General features: G+C 32.0%; 1 protein-coding gene across 4 annotated transcripts in view; it reads left to right on the top strand.

Annotated features, from left to right (window-relative positions):
• The first annotated feature begins 544 nt into the window (after nt 1–544).
• Nucleotides 545–3007, top strand: part of LOC106457170 (lysophospholipid acyltransferase 5-like) — a 46617-nt gene continuing 44154 nt past the window's right edge. The window contains exon 1 of one of the 4 annotated variants that reach the window (XM_013916560.2): nt 545–653. The gene's annotated coding sequence lies outside the window, so the exon portion shown is untranslated. Of the gene's footprint in view, nt 654–690; nt 778–1091; nt 1200–2265; nt 2521–3007 lie in introns of those variants that run through there. The other 3 variants (XM_022382993.1, XM_022382992.1, XM_022382994.1) reach the window with 3 other exon arrangements.

Raw genomic sequence — 3007 nt, 5'->3', positions numbered from 1 at the left:
GGAAAGAATTTATACCGGAAATTAACAAACGAGCAGATACGCAACAATATCTTTTTAGAAATGTTTGCAGCTTTTAGCAAAAGTCCAATTGTTGAAAAAGGAAACACACAAGCAAGTTTTTCTATATATATATAAATGTGTAACAATAAATTATCTAGAAAACAAAAATTTGATATTAGTGACAATTCAAAATGAAATCAACAACCGTTACAGTTAAACTCAACTTCCTTCCATCTCCCATCTTGTGGCTGAGTAGCAAATCTGAGGACTTGTAATGCTAAAAGTTGAGTTTGGATATTCACGGCGGGCACAACACAGATAGCCCATTGTGTAGCTTTGTGTTTAATAACTGACAAATAAAACAAAGTTAACTCAGTGAGTTTGTGATTTAATCACTTCAAAGTGCTTTTGTGTTTCAATTTTGAATAAGGAATATGGTACATCTAAAGTACTTCAATCGCTCTTTCAGTCTGCAATATAATCTCGTTCTCAAAGACAAGCTTCAAGTTATTTCGCCACCTAGTCTAAAAGAAGGAAAAGTTTTCTCACAGTGTAGTACAGTGGTTGGTAAATCGCATGTCATAATAATTAGGAGCTCGTACTGTAGGCTTTTGGATAAGGGTTTAGTCACTTTACTGAGTCACCAAACGCTGGTGAGTGTTATTTTTATTCATCAATTTAAAAGGCACGTGCCAGACATTTGGGTTTTTCGTGTTTCAAAAATTTGCCATTTCTTATTACAAAATATGTAGAACATAAGAAACGTTATGGACGTAGGCAAGTATTCGTTATTGAAATAAAATACCCATTTAAAGTAAACATTGAATATTTGTAAACCGTCATTGAAAATAAAATAAGCACTAGCAGTAAATTATACTTTAATTTAAAAGTTAAACTTAAAGTATAATTTAGTACTAACGCTTTTCTGTTTTCTTATTTTTATTTTGAGTTTAACTTTTTAAGTGAACTTCACTCGAGTATTACTAAATAAAGGTGTATTTTAAAAGTTCCAGGAACATTAACATTATCTAGGATTACTGCAAATTTTGATATCAGCATTAATGTATTTTAATTAGTCTTGTAAGTAAGTATTCTGGCCTGGGTTGACTTAAAGTACTGCAAGTTACAACTTCCGCTGTTACAGTAAGGTTGTGGCGGTATCAATCTTTGTTATGATTTACAATCGCCTCAGTAAATGAGTAAGTCTAATTATTAATTAGTTACAAATGTTTTATTATTATAACTAAACAATAATCAGTAATTTCCTGAATGTACGATACTTGTAATACTGAAAAAATATAATATTAAGAAGATGGGAAAAAATACGTCTTTATAACTCTCTTTAACTTTAGTTTAAGTTAAAAATAGATACCAGGAACAGCTTCACAATCAGCCCTGATAGTAATTTTTTCCGACGCACAAGGGCTGCGCAGTTCACACAGTAGAGCTGCAAAAATTAGTGTTCACTAACTGCCAAAAGTTTCTATTGGTGCACTCGTGAATTGTGTGTAAAATAAAAAAAAATAAAATAAAAAAAAAAGAAGAAGTTGTAATGTTATTATTTGTGTTTATTATGACTACATCTGGTGATTAATTCTGTGCCAAATTTCACCTTTTGAAATAATAAATCCTTAATAGTTAAATTACTTTTTATCACAAAATGTTACTGCTGCACTTTTAATTACTCTTGCTGACATAATTCTTGGAGTGATTACTCCTTACAGAAAAACATAATCTGGAGCCCTGAATACGCCTCTTTTTCTGAGTCTTTGCAAAAATAAATCGCTTTTCTAGGTAGTACATTTTTCTTTCTAGCTCAGGAAAGAACACTTGTATTCATGTCTTGTATTGGTATTTGTAAAACAACAACTTGAACAAGTAATCGATGTGAATATTTTGAAAAAGCCTAAAAGTATATTACATGTATTGTTTACGTAAGCATGTCTTAACAAATCGGTTAGTTCACCTATCAATGCTGTATATGTGGAACTTTTTTGTAAACAAAAACAACGAAAAGTTTGGTCAATAATGAAAGAACGTTAAAATTAAGTCTTTAAAGTTTACACTGATCTCTTGGTAATAGAGACAGCGAGTTTATCCGATATTTTTAGATCAATCATTATAATCGTCAGTCAGTCACGCTCGATTTCTCCGAATTTCGTGTCTTACACGAACCCAATTCCACTTTTTCTCTTATAATACTTCTTTTCATTGGCCGTTTCCATTTTAGTTGAATTCAATCGCTAACATAGGCGTAAATAACTCTTAGATTTCGGCACTTTTTCTGCTGTATAAAAGCCTATCAAGGAGGGAGTTTTTTATACCAAGGATTTATTTAGCACCGAGTGAAATTTATTCGCTGTTTGTTATGAAGAGATGTTTTTGAACAATGATCAAGTATTTACAAGAAATGTGGTTTTGAGAGAATTGTTGCAATAATGCAATTGATGTGATTAGAAAATAAGCTGTGATCAGTGAATGCTGGGACAAGGATCTATTCTGGGAAGAAACACTCTTTAGGTAAAGAAAATATTGCTCATGATAGGCTTTTGTTTCTCGAACCCAGAAGGACCTTTATTTTCTTACGTCTGTTTTACGAGTGGAAAAGCTGCAAATGCATACAGGAGGATTCAGATTTGGTAGTCTTTGATTTCTCGTCATTTTTGTCGGGCTTTTATACTAGTTATATAATATTTATGCATTAAACAAATGAGTTATATACTCCATTGAATAAATTGTCACTATATCCAGGCTCGTCCACAAAATGTTTGAAAAGGAGGGTTCTAACTTGTGAGATCAAAAGTCAACACATATTGTGCGAAGCATGCTACATTGCCAATGAATGCTATGGGGGTCTGGAGGAATGTAACTATTTCAAGCCAAAAAATGCTGATGCATTATCAGAAGAATGTAGCCTATGTAGAAAACGTTAAATATCATAAGCAGCTGTGCTGTAACTATACAAGTATATTTTTTTACATCACAAAAATAAGGGGTTCTTTAGAAC

Source organism: Limulus polyphemus, unplaced genomic scaffold, assembly GCF_000517525.1.
Source record: "Limulus polyphemus unplaced genomic scaffold, Limulus_polyphemus-2.1.2 Scaffold299, whole genome shotgun sequence".
Classification (NCBI taxonomy): domain Eukaryota; kingdom Metazoa; phylum Arthropoda; class Merostomata; order Xiphosura; family Limulidae; genus Limulus; species Limulus polyphemus.
This window is presented reverse-complemented; position numbering and strand designations above follow the sequence as displayed.